General features: G+C 39.7%; 1 long non-coding RNA gene across 2 annotated transcripts; it reads right to left on the minus strand.

Annotated features, from left to right (window-relative positions):
• Nucleotides 1-868: 868 nt before the first annotated feature.
• Nucleotides 869-17,671, minus strand: LOC127367488 (uncharacterized). Of its 2 annotated transcripts, XR_007885484.1 has the most exons (5): nt 17,328-17,671; nt 15,536-15,757; nt 15,221-15,391; nt 6,911-7,083; nt 869-1,151 (listed from the first exon to the last, which is right to left on the minus strand). It is a non-coding gene; the product is annotated as an uncharacterized LOC127367488 (long non-coding RNA). The 2 variants fall into 2 exon arrangements; XR_007885485.1 differs by lacking the exon at nt 6,911-7,083 and having other exon boundaries at nt 874-1,151.
• Nucleotides 17,672-17,978: the final 307 nt, after the last annotated feature.

Consider the following 17,978-nt stretch of genomic DNA (forward strand, 5'->3'; position numbering starts at 1 on the left):
AATCTAAGTTAGTGTCACTTAAAATGACTTCAATTGTAATGTAATACATTTCAACAGTTTTTTGTGTTAAAATAACTTTTGCATCACATTGTTGATCAAGTAGCTTTACTAATTCTAACAGACACTGACTTAATTTTGTAATTTTCATTTGTAGTTTGTAAATAAAATACATAGTAAAATGTACTTAATCAGGAATGTTTATAAAACTAAGTTAGTGTCAATTACGAGTAAAAGCTGCTTCATCAAGAATCTTTTGAACTTGCAAAAACTAAGTTTGTGTTAATAACATTTTCAATATAATCTGTTAAAATTAATTTGCATCCCATTACAGTGCATGATATGTGATCTTAATATAAAACAACAACTCCCCACCTCTACCCATGGCTCTATCTTTCTTGAAGGCATAAAATGGTAATTTAATCACTTTTTGAGATAATTGATGTAGTTTTTCAGCTGAATGCTACAGTACTTACAGTCAATTGTGAATACTGTACACTTTCTAAAAAACACTGTTTGTTGTCCCACAAGAACGAGTGCCTAAGCTGCATGTCTATCCTATCTCTCCCTCCCTATTTTCTCCTTGTCATCTGTTTTCACTCTCTCCCCTAGCTTTCGGTGTTCTCATTTCAAACGTGTTGGATTGGGATTTTTCTCCTCCAGGAAGATTCAGTCCCTCATCTTGTCTCTCTCTTTCTCTTGTGTGAATGTTGCCCCTGTCTCTCTGTCCTCCTGTTTCCTTTCTCCTATCCATGATGGAGAAGCATGTGTGTGATGGCGCCTGAGAGTTGCTTGGAGCTCTCATACATCCATATTTTTCATGATTTTCTCATCCTGATTAATACTAATTTTACTGAAGGAGGGGGTTACATACGCTTTAACCAACTCAAAAGGAAAAAGGCATGCTCTAAGAGTAGGTATTTTATTTTGAAAATTGACAGGATTATCTATGCTGTTTCTGTGTTTGACTTCCTGCCATTGCGATCTGCTCTGTGCTCTGGGTCGTAGCTTCCATCAAAAATAGACCAGCTGCGTATTCTTCATGGAGCAGAGTGGAGAGACACTACTGGGATGCACTGCAGCACTTCTGGTAGAATTTTGAACATTGTCTTGAACAGGAGGTATCAGCTCTGCAGTCAGTGCTGTCATACCTGCTGGAATATGGGGGTTAGAAAAGGTAAAACAAATATACACATTGTATTGTACCAAAGCACCATACATACAGGAGCCAGAGCCTTCAGTTACCAAGCTCCTCTCCTGTGGAACCAGCTTCCATTTGTGGTTCTGGAGGCAGACACCCTCACCACATTCAAGAGTAGGCTTAAGACATTCCTCTTAGATAAAGCTTATAGTTAGGGCTGGATCAGGTGAGTCCTGAACCATCCCTTAGTTATGCTGCTATAGGCCTAGACTATCGGAGGATTTCCCATGGTGCACTGAGCTCCTCTCTTACTCTCTCTCTCTCTCTTTCTGCACTCTTTCATGTTCCATTAATGCATGTTACTAACTTTACTTCTTCCCCGGAGTTCTTGTGCTTTCTCGTCTCGCAGGTTCTCATGGATCCTGGTGGAGCCTCCTGCCATGGTCCTGCTTGACTCCCATTGCTAATATCACTGATATTATTATTATTAGTATCATTGTTACTACAGATACTATTATTACTATCATCACAGAATGTTACATTTGGCGGTATGGCTCTGTTCTTGGACCTCCTTGCCCTTCCACGTGCCTACGTGGAAAACCTTAAGGCAGGGAGAGCACACCTCCCTGCCCTTCCATGTGCATACATGGAAAAGTTTAAGCCAAGGAGAGAGGCAGCAGAGACCCCCCAGGGTACAGAACAGAGCAAGCATCAATGGCAATCAGAAAATGACATTGATTAATTAGATACAACATAAAAGGAGGAGCTGGGGTGGAGGTGGGTTGCAAAGCTGCTTGTAGAGGAAGCAGCAAAGATAGGCAGGCTAAAGCAGCTTAAATAAGGCGCCATGCATGATATTCGCCAATTGGATGCTTGAGGGAATCAGCTGAGCTGTCAGCTGACTGTGTATGGTTTCCAATAGGAAGCTTAGGAGGAATCAACTGAGCCATCAGCAGATGTGTGTTTACATTAGCTGTGATCAGCTGATATAGCTGGAATTGAGAGCTGAGCTTGACTTCGTGGCCTTCCTGAACTAACGCTATGCTTAATTTGTTGCTACTGTTGTTGCTCTGCACGTCTGTCTGTCTGTCTCAACCCAAATGGTCGAGGCAGACGGCCACCCACCTAGAGCCGAAGGGTCTGTCCTAGGCGGTCTAGACCTGCTCTATTTGAAAAGCGTCCTGAGATAACTTCTGTTATGAATTGGCGCTATACAAATAAAATTGAATTGAATTGAATTGTTTAATCTAGTGGTGGATGTTATACATCTTTCACATGGGTATTTTTTTTATCAACTGACATTATAGAGATTGTGTTATTGTGTTATATTATTCTAGTTTATGCTGAGTAGTTCCTTATTAGGTGAGGGGTATTACAATTTTTCTCAATTGTTTACACACAAATACTGGTACTTGAGACACAATGACCACAACATGTAACTCATGCACCGACCCCCTGAACCAATTCTGCTAAACTACAAGCACAATTCCTGCTTTACACTCAAATTGCAGTTCTAAAACACACTTTTTTCAAAACACTACACACAATTCTCTGCAATTGGCACAATTTTCATGAAGAAAATATCTTGTTTTCACAAGGAACACACTGTCATTCAAAATTCTAAAGTTAATTGCCCTACTATGCACACTGACATGGGCAAACACCTGTCACACAGTGTTACAATTAGCAATCAGAGCTTTAGCATAAAAGGGCAACAGGTGAGCTCTTCTGTTTTGGAGCAATGGATGCCAACATTGGAAACAGAGCCAGAGCCAGAGCCAGAGGAGTAAGAGTAAGAATAAGAATAAGAGGAGGAGGACGGGGAGGACGAGGACGAGGAAGGCCAAGGCCAAGGACCGTAATCTCTGATGAGATCCGAGCCACTTTGGTTGACCATGTGGTCAACCATGGTCTAACAATGAGGGAGGCTGGGCAAAGAGTACGGCCAAATTTGAGCAGGCACACTGAAGCATCCATCATCCGGACTTTCCGAAATGAGAATAGGTAAGAAATCTACTCTCACTAGAAAATTGCAGTACTGCATATCAATACAGTACTCAGTGAGTACAGTAGTACAGTATTGCCTGTGGACTGTTCTGTAGGACTGTAGAAATAAACAGTACACAGTATTGACAGTATTTTACTTTTTGTTTGGCAGAACTGAAAGATTACCAACACAAGGTGGTCGGGAACGTCTTCTGTCTCCTGAACAGGAAACTGAAATCAGGAACATGGTCCTAGAAAATAACGCAAAAACATTACGGCAAATACAAAGAAAAATAATAGAAAACAATGAGATATTACAAAATATTGATAGGGTAAGATTATCAACACTGGACCGTGTCTTGTGCAGAAATAATCTGAGGATGAAGCAGGTCTACAGGGTGCCATTTGAACGCAGAAAAGAGAGAGTCAAAGAATTGCGATATAACTATGTGCATAGGTGAGTCCTATACAATCCCCATTGATGCATACTCTCAACACTGGATAAATTATACATATTTCAGTATTGTAATCATAATGATTGTGCTTCACAATAGTGACCACTCCATGTCTATTTCTGATATTGTCTGTATGTGTGTTTCAGAGAGTCCTTGAGCTAGAGGTGGCTGCAGTGGAGCACCAGTTCATCTTCATTGATGAGGTTGGATTCAACCTCACAAAAACACGAAGGAGGGAAGGAATATCATCGGCCAGCGTGCCATTGCTGAAGTCCCTGGCCAGTGCGGAGGGAACATCACAATGTGTGCAGCGATTACCCACCACGCCGTCATCCATCACCATCCTACCCTTGGCCCCTACAACACTGCCCATCTGATCACATTCCTGGACACCCTACACAACACACTCATTCTACCAGATCAGATAGACGGCCCAGAGCAGTACGTTGTCATTTGGGACAACGTAAGTTTCCACCGGGCTGCTCTGGTTCGTAACTGGTTCACTGCCCACCCACGCTTTAATTATCTCCCTCCATATTCTCCATTCCTCAATCCTATTGAGGAACTTTTTTTTCTGCCTGGAGATGGAAAGTGTATGACCGAAATCCACAAACGCATATACCCCTTCTCCAAGCTATGGAAGACGCATGTAGAGATATAGCAGTTGATGCTTTTCATGGCTGGATTCGCCATGCTAGGCGATATTTCCCCCGCTGCTTGGCCAGGGAAAACATTGCTTATGACGTGGATGAGGTGCTGTGGCCAGACCGAAACAGAAGAGAGGATGCAGCATAGTTTTTTTTTTTTTACAGTAACTGTATACAGTAAATTCTTCTGTTTTGTATGCAGACCACTGTATGTGCAACTTTGTGTTGGTTGGGATGTCACTGTGTACATTGTTTTTGTGGGAAAAATAAAATATATTTGTTACCGTGTATTTGTGTGTTTATTTATTTAGTATAAAAACAATATTCTCAAATATTTTACAACACACTTATGTATGTACTGTCTGTAGTAAGTGTAACACTGAACAAAAAAAGGCCTAAGTCATTATGATGAATGGAGAAGAAGTGTTTTCCATTCATCATAGTGTTTTACACTGAGCACATCAGTGTTCAACTCGTTCTTATAAATGTCTATTCATATGATGGTTTGTGTGTGTCATTTGAAAATAAAATACCATTTTGAGAATGGTATGAGGCATGCTTTCAGAAAATGTGTGTAAACAATCGAGAAAAACTGTAATATACACCGATCAGCCAGTCTTAGCAGTGATAGGTGAAGTGAATACCACTGATTATCTGGTTATCATGGCTCCTGTCAGTGGGTGGGATATATTAGGCAGCAAGTGAACATTTTGTCCTCAAAGTTGATGTTAGAAGCAGGAAAAATGGGCAGCGTGAGGATTTGAGCGACTTTGACAAGGGTCACATTGTGATGGCTAGACGACTGGGTCAGAGCATCTCCAGACCTGCAGCTCTTGTGGGGGGTTACTGGTCTGCAGTGGTCAGTACCTATCAAAGGTGCTCCAAGGAAGGAAAAGTAGTGAACCAGAGACAGGGTCATAGGCTGGCCCATAGCCCAAATAGCTGAAAAAGTTAATGCTGCAGACCATATACACCATTTCATGGAAACCATATGGCAGTGACCTCTTCCAGTAGTATAATTCAATTTCAATTTTTATTTATAATGTGCTGTGCAACAAAGCAAAAATGGTATGGAATGGTTTGAGGAACACAACGATGAGTTCAAGTTGTTGACTTGGCCTCCAAATTCCCTAATCCCTAGGGATGGGGATCGTTAATATTTATTGATATCGATACCTTTTATCGATACTCCTAATCGATCCGAGTCTTTATCGATACCACTATTTGGTGGAAAGACGACGTGACAATATGTTTTTAACAGAACTGGTATTGCTTTTATTGCTGAACAAGTGAGCATAACAAAAACGTTTCTAGCCTTCAATAAACATGGCTAATGTAATAGGCCACTTTGAAATGACATAAAACTAACAATAGAAAGAATATATCAGCAGTACCAAATGAAAAATAAAATGTCATAATGTATATAAATTAAATAAATAATATGCCTAACCTAATAGTCGTTTTACTGAGCCAACCTGAACACATCATCACGCAGCACGTCTGAAACTTTATTTACTTTTCAAACGAACTAGCTTGTATGCTGCCGATTACAACATGGATTTCACAATTGGAAAACTATTTTTAACTGACGGGACAAGCTGCAAAGTCTGTGTGCGCCTACCGCTGGTACTTTGAGTGGATGATGAAGATGGGCCCGTCTGTGGTGCGGCAGCAGCAGCAGGAGGAGGAGGAGGAGGAGACAGAGTCTTTTCAACCCGGAGACAGTCGAAGGTACTGCATTTGGCCTTTATTTGATGCACAATGCTAATGTGCTTGGCCATTGAGGTTGTGTTCCCCCCTTTACAAGAAATGATTTTGCAACATAAGTTGCATTTCGCTTCCTCTTTATCTTTGAGCTTGGCAAAATGAAGCCAAACTGTTGACCTTTTCGCCCGTTCAGCCATCCTCGTGAGCGAAGTTAACTGCCAGACTTCACTTGTTTTACTTTTAATACCTGTTGGCTTACAATTTCATTCAAAACCATTGGTGGACACGCTGCAGTGATTGGATTGATTAGATTTAAATGCGTTGACGCGACTCGAGGGACACAATTACGTTACAGGACCTACGGGAGAAAAAAAAACGACGAGACTCGATAGCGGTATCGATAAGTCCAAATGTTATTGATTTTCGGGTTTTGAAAAAAGTGGAACCGGGTCCTTGATAGAACCGGGTTTCGATCCCCATCCCTACTAATCCCTCCCTCCTGATCCATGGATTCCCCACCTCACAATTTACAGGATATAAAGGATCTGCTGCCAACGTGTTGGTACCAGATACCACAGCACACCTTCAAAGGTCTAGTGGAGGAGGAGTCCCTGCCTTGATGGCTCAGGACTGATAAGGGGCAAAAGGCGAACCTATACAATATTAGGCAGATAGTCATAATGTTAAGGCTCACCAGTGTATATATCAATAGCTTATATTTTGATACATTTTGTGGACACAGGGTCTTACGTATGAAATGTCATGAAATGTTACGAAATGTGTTTTAAAATTTTCTAAGATTGTATTAAGATGAAAACAATGTCATGTTTGTCCTCTCTCCTTTTTTCCCCAGCCTACGTTGAATGAATCTCTAATTAAGGGAGGTTATGAGGGTTAAGATTAAGAGAACATGAGTCTCTGTTCAGACCGACTCTGAAGACAAAACATTAATAATTCCTTAAAGTTTGTTACCTTACCTCTATGTGCTCCAGTATACACTGGAATATATCCATTGCTTGTCAGTCTGCCCTGGGATAGGAATCCCTCCTCTGTTTCTCTTCCTAAGGTTTCTTCCATTTTCTTCTCCATTAAAGGGCTTTTTGGGGGAGTTTTGGAGAGTTTTGGAGAATTTGAGGGTGTGAGGTCTATCCTTAGAGGGGACTCAATTTGAAATGTAGAACCATTAGATCACTGCTTCCCAACCTATCTCAGCATTTGTTTCACATCTGAAGAAAAGTAAATGTAAATTAATTAAATTGTTAATTGTCTAATAGAACAAGTCAAATGTCAGGGACAAGAAAACACTGAATTTGTCAAAAAATAAGCTGAATAAGTCTGTATGATAGTTAATAAGTTTTAAAAAATACATAATACAGACATAGCATTGTATAAACTGTTTCCTAAACAGCAAATAATCTGCTCAAAATTCATCCAAATCATTTGTTTTACACAAACTTCTTGCAGTTACTGAGTTCACTATTTTGGTTCATTGTACAGTTTTGAATGTAATATGAAATATCCACTGCTGTAGAATAATGTTAGGCTTTGTTTAAAGTGTATTTGTACAGGTGCCACACACACCCCTGTAAAACACTTCTAATATACCGGTTTTCCTGCAGGTTTGTGCGCTGTGGAGCACACAGAGTGATACTGTATGTCCCACTGGGTGGCAGGTGCTGTGCTACAGGGACAACAAATAGCAGCAGCCTTGCATTGTTTGTTCTATTAGCCAACAGCAGAGTTACAAGCAAAGCTACTAAAAATGGGAAATCCATGTGTAAATCACTTCTTCATAATCCGTTACTGCAGCAACAAGCTCAGTCTGCCGCCGGCTGTGGGCTGAATGAAAACACGACAAAGCCATCAAGGCGCCTCATCTGTAATCCTTCCCCAGGATACAGCTCACAAAACAACAGCACAAAAAATAAAAACGCTGTGTTTTGTTCCACTGCAATCAATAGGGCCAACAAATAGTATGTAACACTGTGTGGTGAAGCTGTACTGTACATATAAACTGGTCGAGAGGAGAAAAAGTTTGGCTGAGGTCCCCTCTGAGATCACTGTAATTAAACTTTTAATAAGCCCAGGGTCGAAGCGCTTGGCAACTTCAACAGCAAAATGATTTGGAAATTAAGGGATGTCAAGTGTGTTTACCTGTGATTAAGGGCCACACAAAGTCTCAAAGGGCTTTAGGATGGACAAATTGTTAAACAGCAAGTCAGAGCCTCCACAAGAACAAGGAAATCATTTGTAGAGAACAACTAAAAACAACACATGAGTCACCTCAAAGGAGGTGAACAAAGAGGAATGCTCGCTTCCAGGAAGCTCAGGTGTGCAGTGTGTAGAGTGGGAACACTGAATGTACATGACTTTTGAACTCACAGATTTTTACAATATTAACTCAATATTCAACATTTAAGACCGATATTTCTTAAGACAAGAATAACGTTTACCACTGTGATATGACATGCGATCCCACTCCAGTTATTGACTCTATGTCAGGGGCTCTCAAACTTATGATTTTTATTCAAGTTTCAATTTCAGGATTGTTTAATTTTTTTATTTAAATTTTTTTATTTTATTCATTTCAACAACAGCAGTTGAAAAATGCTAAGCACCCACCATACTGTTAGAAAACATTACACATAACAAATTGCATTTATAACACAAGGTATGGACTGAGTCCGGATTGACTTGCCATTCATCTGAGAAGGTCCAGACTTACTTTGAGTCTCAAGGTAAGATGAAGAATGCAGTTTGACACGCTCCATAGGAGTCCAAACAAAACACAGTGATACAATGATAAGTGATACAACATTTGGTAAAAATGTTTGAATTTGAATATAGTACTATACAACGCCCCATAGCTTTCTATATCTATAAAAACTAAATGATTCAGTAAAATAAACTGATCACTTGAAATGCAGCCAAAAACAGTTTGTTACTGCTCTACCTGTGCCTTCCTAAGGGCCTGCTCCATGCCATATAATACAGGGGTCATACCTGGGACATTTTCATAAGGAAATATAAAAATAATAGATTGGGCGACAAAGATAAAATTAAAATTTTTACTGAAATGAGAAATTTGGATCCTACAGTGAATATCACAATAAACAGACTGCCTAAAACTAACCAACCCAACCCCACAGGTCTCATGTATGACATTTTGATTGGACTCAGCAGAACATGAGAACTGTGCATATTGGCTTCAGGTGGCGCGAACAATGGCAACAACCATAGATCAAAGGTAACACAAGACAGGCACTCTACTAAAAGGGGCCAGTAATACTAATGACAATCATATTATAACAAATAAATACCCTAATAAAGAAACCAGCAGTGTCACCTTGGCATTTCTTTTGATGGGCTGTAGTAAAAATCAATGAGGTTTGAAATTTAACACATGCTCAGTCATCATGTCATATTAACATAGGAGGTGTCCTGGTTGTTTTCAGGTTAAGACACATACCATATAGCCGCAAACATAATTTCATTACTTTCTCTTCCTGCTACAACTAGAATCCAGACACTGCTGGATTATTTTATAGCGGGACATCAAAAAAGCAATATACTAATATAAAACTGAGTATATGGGCATATGGAGATGAGAAGAAGTTAAGTTGTTTCAACAAATAATACAGTTCGGGCTTTAAAATGATCCATGGTTGGTTTAAGCACTTAGCCAAATATCAAGATACAAGAGGCATCTGTTTAATTTAGGAAACAGTTCCCTTAAAAAGGATAGTTTCCCTTTTTTCAAGTTGGTCTTAAAACAATAGTCTGGTCAAACAGGTGTTACTGTTTCCTAATGAATCTCAATATAAAGCCCCCCTTACACTCAATGAACAGCCACTGACATCTGGCTTTTGTTGTCAGTGGGAAAGGGTACAATCGGCATTCATTCCAGGGTCACATGACTCTGCAGTGGTCACAGTTATTTATCAGCAGTGATGCCACAGGTTACCTTTCATGGAGTCCACCATGTTGAACTGTCATGTTACTACAGTAGCCCAGAAAGGACAAACCAAACACTAGTAGATAGTGCTGTTCGGGTTTTACATGCAGAAAGGGAGGGTGAAGCGAGTGAGTTGCTATCTCCAACTACACTGCTAAATGCCATTAAATAATACACACTGGACCTTTAACTAACTAATGCTAAAACTCATACTGACTTCAGCTCAATTTTGGAATTTATCTTTACACTGTGGATTTCATCCCCAATCACTTGCGTTATGTGTGCATTATGAAAGGATCATTTAATGAGCCCAGTATGAACAGGAGGAATGGTTAGAGCAAGCTAAATCTGTTTTAATGTACATGTGGGCATGTGAGTATTGTTTGAAGACAGACTTGTACATTATATAATACATGGAACACATTTAATGAGAGAATTTCTAAGATATTTCTTGATCTTGGGATTGTACATGTCTACAGTCGGTAAAGCGTATAAACTAAAGTAAAGCAGAGGCTCACTGCATTTTCACCCAACCAGATGAATAAAAGTAAGGAGCAGTGACAGGCAGGATAACTCGCATAACTTTGATCATGCATTATGAATTCTGGATGTATTATTCATATGGGCGGAGAAGCACAGCTCGAGGATGTGGCCTTTTCCCCCACTCCCTGGTCCTCACTCCTACATGAGGTAATCCAGCCTTGTTTTCTCTCCACTGCCTCATCTCCACCTGCAAATCAGAAAATCCCCCCCCCCCTCCCAAGGCCTCATGCTCTCCACCTATCCACCAACACATCATTTGCTCAACTGTGATATGCTATGAGTTTATCAGGGGAGAAAAGGCTTGTTTCTGTTTTTGATCACTACACTTTCTTGTACGCCGGTTTATTGATGACAAAAGCTCAGGCATGAAGGCAAAGTGAAAGTTTTTATTTCATATGTCTAGCATTATACATCACCTACACTCCAGTATCTGCTGTTTCTGAGGGCCAATATATTACAGACATCTATGCTGGGCCTCACTGATGACTATACAAAAGCAAAACTTTATTCAGTGATTTTGGTGAAAATATTTTCTGGTTTTCCTTCTGATGTCCTCAGGCTGCTAAGCTTTAAGTCTACAGAGTTTCCTGCTGGATGGATAGTTTTAACTACTTGCTAAAGTAGCTAACCGCTAATTAGCTGCTGCTAACTGTACATGCTGTTAGCAATTTCTAACTGCCGTTAGCTCAGTCAGCTATGCGGCTAACCTAACTGACCCAGCCATGGGATGCAGGGAGCCGAACTGTATTCTGTAGTCCAACAGGCGCTGTTAGTCAGGGGAAATTGTCTTCGCTCCCGGGTTTGCCTGCTTTCACTGGAAGGTAGACATTAGCTCTGGCTCATAGCGCTGAATGCATAGCAGTGGGGATGTAACACACACTCAACGGGGGAACTAAACAGGGGAAGTGATAAAGGATACCTTCAATTAACTATTTCTGGCTAACAGGTTGAATTAAATTTGACAATACTGATCAAAGGACGTTCTGCTACTAGGGTCCACATCAGTTTCTCTCGCGATTCTCGTCTTGCACGCTTAAATCTGGACTTGTTGTCTTATAATAGTAACAAAAATCTTGAGAACATCCTCCTCTGGTGTATTTAGTTCCATTGTGCATAATGTATCAGATCACTCATTAGGTCTACTCCCGCAGCTTGTCGGATAAGTGATGGAGAGGCTCATCTTAGACTTAATAATAACTGTAATCTTGGGTCACAACAACCATTTGGACTAATTTGCTATTCACTGTAGTGGCACTTCCCTGCAATCCATCTAGAATGATAAGCCTGTCTGTGATTCAAAGAGCTGAGAATTGGATTGTTTTATGTTTTAAGAATCAAATAAAACCAAACCAATTAGAAGGAGAGTACTGGGTGTGATAAATGTCTCTGATCACAGGGAGAGTGTTCTCTATAAATTAGCAGATGGAAAGGTTGTAAATATTCACAATATCTGGCATTCAAGGAGCCAGGCATTTGCAGATTTTTTTCATACACACCACCAGGGTTACTTCTAAGACCATTCCCTGGTGCCTCAGGGGATTTCATTTCATTACTATTTTATAATAATTATAGTACTTTAATTATAGTTTAACTATATTCAACTTCTGTGTCATGTCATCAACACATTTCTTTCTTCTTTGTCTTTCAATAAATACCTGTACAAGCACACTAAGACCACTAGTTTTTGTAACTTCTGTGTTTGCTTCATTTGCAGCCATGGAGGTCGACACTTGTTCAAGCGTGTAGTAAACATTTTACATTTTAGGACTTTAAACGGTTGCAGATTGGTTCGGTACAGGCACAAAAACTACTTAGTTGTGTCCTGTGCTTTGTGTTAAAATAAGTATGTAACGTAAGTTATGTTACATACATAACATGAGTAATGACTTAGGCAAGTTACAAAGAAGTGAGCAAGGACTTTTGGTTTTACATGAACAGACTCCTGTGTTAAGGTCCTATGTTAGTTTGAGCCATCCATCCACCCCATCCTCCCATATGGGCACTTTCTTGCTCTTTATGCTATGTCACCTGGCCAGCTATGTCATCCAGAAATTACACTAGACAGTCCCTCCAGAATTTCACAGGCTTTTTCTTGTCGCAGCCTAAAATGGCAGCTTTTCTTAAAAAAAAATAAAATAAAATGTTATGAAATTGTGGGAGAAACTTAAAACTGCAGTATTGATTTTTATTTATTTTTTTTGGTAAATTGCATTAAAAACTTGTTCCAGTGAGAATACAAAACTGAAATTAATTAGAAAATGTAATTTCTCCACTGTGGACCCCTTCCAGCTGGTGCCCACCTTGCCTAGCAAGAGCCATGCATACCACATTAACATATTTATGTTACATAAAAGTCTGATGGACTGAAAGTAGTTGAGCTTTGGCTAAAGCCAAACATTAGGGTTCTCTCTGCCATATCCCGATGGCAGAAACCCTATAAAGTAATAAGGTTAACTAGTCGGCAAGAGATGAGAACATTTCCAGCAATCCCACGCACGTCTGTCCATTTTGAAAGCTCCTTTAAACTGTTGCCCAGTTGCAGCAGCTGCACACATCGTGTAAGCCGCAGCACAAACACACAAACACAACTCTAGAATCAGGTCATACAGCAGCTATTCAAAGAATTTACTTCCTAACTCTGCCTCTGTCGATCGATATCAACACCATCAACATGAGCTCCACAAACACAACTGTGCGCAGATACAAAGAGCGTTTGAAGTGAGAGGAAAAAAAGAGCAATGAAGGGAAGGAGAGGGATGTATCAGAATGTTAAAGAAAGGGGAAAAGACAAGGCAAATAAAGGGAACAAGGATGGAGGGAAGGAGGTGGGGAAACAAGAAGAAAGGGGTGGAAAGGATAGATGGAAAGGGAGCCAATTGGGTCCTATTGAAGTTAATCCTCATCCAGCAAGCGTCCAGCCTCCTACCTCACAATTAGAGGCAGCTGTAGCTTCAGCCATCATCTTGATATTCACTAACTGTCCTATAAACACAGTCATTAAACTGATGGATCCACCTTTATGCCCAGCATTTGCATTCTCCTCAAAGACGATGTTTACTGCCATTTGAGGGAGCAGATCTAAATGGAGGAAGTGCTGCTGCATTAGCACTTACCACCCCCCCAGAGGTGAGCACAACCTTGAAGATGGAAAACAGACTGATTTGTTTGGCTCACCCGTGAAAAATAATATTCATGCAATTATGTAGCATTTGTATTTATGGGTCACAAGTCAGGTGGCAGGCTCTAAAAGGCAGCAGATTGTTTCTGGATGAACAATGACTTATTTTTCTCATGTAGACTGTATTGTCATTATGTACTGCTAAGAAGAAACAGCAAGGATATATTTATAACTGGAATAGCTCTTAAATGGCATTTACTAATGTTCTTAATTAAATACTTTGCACATGATGTGCTCCATTTATTACTGCAGGCATACCGGTTACAGCAATAATCTATTCATTATTCATGACTTCATTATTTACCATTAGAATAATAAAACATTACAAGATAATGGATCTTTTTTGGCATCCGTTTGATGTTGTCATAGCCTCTGTCAGACTGACATTCATGAAAGCAAACCTTCACAGTAAAATCAGTTTATTTCCATGGAATCGCTGGGAACCTTGGATTTGCTGGCGCACTATGGACCAATACGTGGCAGATAGCAAGTTCAAGTTATTTTGGCTTAAAATAAAACAAACCTTAAAGTACCCTTAATAATTCCTTATTTTTTTCTCTGACAACACCGTAATATAAAATGTTTGGTATGGTAGCCAGAGATACCTTAACTTGCCCATTAACACCAGCACCGCCAAGACGCTCTTGTACAAACGTTGGGTAACACATTAAGCATTAGTTAAGCATTAATAGATACTGAATTCATCATTTATAATGCATTTTTCTGACATGAATACACATTAGTACGTAGTTTATAAACAGTTAAAAATGTTTTATTCATCATTGATAAGCACATTAGTTATGGATTAGTAAATAGTGAATTCAGTATTTACTAATCCATAACTAATGTGCTTATCAATGATGAATAAAACATTTTTAACTGGGTTTATAAACTACTTACTAATGTGTATTCATGTCAGAAAACTGCGTTATGAATGATGAATTCAGTATCTATTAATGCTTAACTAATGCTTAATAGTGTGTACTCATTATAAAGTGTGTACCCAAACCTTGTAGAAAACTACGAGTCTAAATGGACTGTACTTGTATAGCGTTTTTTTAGTCTTCCGACCACTCAAAGCACTTTTACACTACATGCCACATTCACCATTTCACACAGTGATGGCAAAGTCCATCGAACAGAAACAGACATTCACACACCGATGCACAGCATCAGGAGCAATTTGGGGTTCAGTATCTTACTCAAGGACACTTCGACACATGGCGGGAGAAGCCGGGATCGAACCATCAACCTTCCGATTAGTGGACAACCCGCTCTGCCTCTGAGCCACAGCCACCCGTTTACAGCCCACAACTCTACCTAAATGTGTTTCTGATGTTTTCTGAAGCCTAGAAGGTAGTAAAATAAAACTTCGAGCATTTATACCTCCAACCGCCGCCACAATTGAGTTGACTGCAGCTGCCATATACGTTATTTATTTATTAATATAAAAAGAGTGGAGTGGTAACCTCAGAGCAAAGGGCAGAGCGAAGGGAGTAAAACAGACTTTATGATCTAAAAATTGCTATATTAACTACATTTATGAATTATGTAGAACTTGGAGGCATTCTTGTTTAGTTAGGTGACTTCATGACAACCTTATATACTCACCCAACCAGCCAGGTGTGTTTTGGGTAGACAGGTGGAGGCTGTGGTTGTAGTTGTATGATCAATTTATCAAACACCTGTCGACTCTCATCTACTGCTTTTCCAACCAACTGAGCATGTTGAATTGGCGGCGGGTACCATCGGTGAGACAAATCACTCTGATTGGCTGTTCAGCTTAAGTGAATCAGTGGACGAGAAGAGAAACAAGTGAACAAATATTTCATCCATATGGCACATCTGCAGTCCTAGGTCTTCCAGTGTTATTTTTTGAATGATGAATGAAGACTACTGCCACCTGCTGGTAAGGGGAGCACTAACCTCTCGCACATCGGTTGAATGTACATACTAGATGGTTGTTTGCTGTTGTCGGTGTGGTGTGTTCTGGTGTCACTTTTTTGCCAAGACACAGGTCACGTGAGGAGACACAACAGTCGTCTCTTGTCACCGCTGTTTCTTTGACAAGTTTTCCACCCACTGTAGTTCTCTTAGTGGTATTCAGTTGGTTCACCACTAGATGCCACAAAATCCTACATACTGGTCCTTTTAGTAAAAGAGGAGAAAGTCATTTCAGTTTGAGTGTGTGATATGCAACATTCCTGTCCCCTGCCTTTGATATCAACGTGTGACAGAGTGACAACAAAACTGATCTTATCTTGGCAACACAAAGGATTTCAAAATAGAAGAGAAGCATCCCCACACAGGAAAAGATAAACTGATGCCCATACAGTAAAAGAAAATCAGACAACAAATGTCAGCTTTTCTAGAGGTTGCTGAATACCCGTCTCTCCTCCTTTCAGCCCAGAGTGACTCTCCCAGACAATCTGTCTGTCTCTAGTAGTGAGAGCTGTAGAGGTTCGTCTATGTAGTGATGCCTATACTGTCTTGTTTTATTGAGCAATAACAAGTGATTTTAATAAAACATTTACAACTCTCTGCTCCATAAGACTGTAGGAGTCAGCCATCCTATTGTTTAAAACAGGTGGGAAATATACCTGTTGCTGCTGTTTTTATGTATTTCTCTTTTAGTCAACAGAGCCTATGAGCAGATAGGGCTGGAGTGTGCACTGGGTGAGAGACATTCATACCTACAAGTAGCCTATCTAACCTGCATGTCTTTGGACTGTAGGAGGAACCCTGAGGAAACCCACGTAGACATGGGAAGAACAGTACAAACTCCAGAAAGAAAACATTGTTGAATTATATATAGAAAAGTCTAATTTTTGTATTTCACATACCTGTTAAATGTTTAAAATGTTTGCTATCTTGAACACTATTGTGAACATAGAGGAATGCTAACGGGAGCATTGAGGGTTAGCTACTAGAGCATGTATTTAACTACTAGATTCATTACTAGACTTTCACCTAATACTTGCTAAAAAAAAAAACACTGGAGAATCACCTTGTAACTTCTATAATCAACTTTAATTAAAGTGTATCACCCCAACACTCAGTAAATGCCTAAGTTAAAGGAACTCACCTAGGAATTGAACGATGGGGTGTTTGGGTTCGATTTAATAAGGTAGCTACCACGAAGGTTGACCTGTTTTGTGTGAAACTTTTTATAGCCCAATACTTTATGAATAACCAACAACACTGTCAGACTAAGCAGTGGCTCTATCACACTTACTCTACACTACTTTAAATAACTGACCCAGACAACTCTTTCAAATGAATTAAACAATAGTTTACTAACCAGTTTAACACAAATAATATTTACCTTGTTAGTTAACAAATAGACTTTATAGATCTTTCAAATAAAAATATTATAGTTGAAATACTTAATTGTAAACAAAATACACTTTAACACTTATAATAAACAACATGGAATTGGCAATATCAAAATACATTTCAAAACTTAAATGATCTCAGGTCTCTAACATTCCTAGTTCTTACCACTTTAATATGATTTCTCTGTACTCATCAGACTCAGATCAAATATGCTACTTAACTAAAGTCCAAACAAAACAGTGGGCCCACACACACACACACACACACACACACACACACACACACAAACAATAAAAGTTGCACTGTGTGTGTTGCTCAGTGTGCGGCAGACAAATCTTTATCCTCAGTGGCAATTAACAGTCACACAGAAGATCCAACTCACGGTCTGGAATAAGTCCTGGAGAAACAGTTCATGAAGAGATGAAGATGAAAGCAAACGGCAGCAGAAGCAAAGTCCTCCTCAGGAAGCTCCTAACAGTCCTTTCCGCCAGCAATGGCGTCCTCTTGGCTAGCAACTCGCTAGCTTTAGCTTAGTTAGCACAGTCACTCTGGCAAAACTCAAGCGCCCTAATCCACTGTGTCCAAGTTACTGTCCTCAGCTACAGCTTCTTCTGTTACTGAAACATTCAGCAAGGTATCTACCATAACCTCATTATTTCTGAACTTTACTTTAGCTCCACGTTTCTCTCTCTTTCTGTCAATTCTCCTGTCTCTCTTGTTGTCGCTTTTTCCTCCCGCCCCTTTTTGGCTCACTCCCTTACCTACGGCCAATTACCAACAGGTGACACTGAGTGACATATACAGCAACCAATCAAATGAAACAGCATGAACCCATGACACAAATGTGGATATTCCTATTTAGTTTAGCACACACTGTTCTTCAGCTACTATATAGAACAGTTTATTGGAACTACTTAATCAACTATTCACACTCTACTGTATTTATTATGAATGTATGTTAATCTCTCGGTTAACATTTCATCTTTCACTGCTTTCAACATTAATTACTTTCAGTTTACTTGCATTACTGAAT

Source organism: Dicentrarchus labrax, unplaced genomic scaffold, assembly GCF_905237075.1.
Source record: "Dicentrarchus labrax unplaced genomic scaffold, dlabrax2021, whole genome shotgun sequence".
NCBI classification, from domain to species: Eukaryota; Metazoa; Chordata; class Actinopteri; family Moronidae; genus Dicentrarchus; species Dicentrarchus labrax.